General features: G+C 29.6%; 1 long non-coding RNA gene across 2 annotated transcripts in view; it reads right to left on the bottom strand.

Moving 5' to 3' along the window:
* The window catches only part of LOC119588715, a 248,263-nt gene that overhangs the window by 247,671 nt on the left and 322 nt on the right, over positions 1 to 270 (bottom strand). The window lies entirely within an intron of this gene.

Raw genomic sequence — 270 nt, 5'->3', positions numbered from 1 at the left:
TTGTTAATTGTTGCAAGTGATATGAACAAAACGGCAAAGGAAGCTATAAATGATAATAGCATTAATTATCTGATTCATTTTTGTAATCAGATTAAAAGATCGCTGTTGCAATGATGACAAGATATTATGCCTAGTCATTGAAAAATCATCATTTTTTCTTTTCTTTTTCAATGATTTCTTTCTTTGATATGAAGTAGATTGTGTGATTACCACAAAGCTAAGTCGTATATTGACAAGGAAAGCATAAATGTCATCGAGAAATAAGCAGGA

Source organism: Penaeus monodon, chromosome 24, assembly GCF_015228065.2.
Source record: "Penaeus monodon isolate SGIC_2016 chromosome 24, NSTDA_Pmon_1, whole genome shotgun sequence".
Classification (NCBI taxonomy): domain Eukaryota; kingdom Metazoa; phylum Arthropoda; class Malacostraca; order Decapoda; family Penaeidae; genus Penaeus; species Penaeus monodon.
The sequence above is the reverse complement of the archived record's forward strand: the minus strand, read 5'-3'. Positions and strand labels throughout refer to the sequence as shown.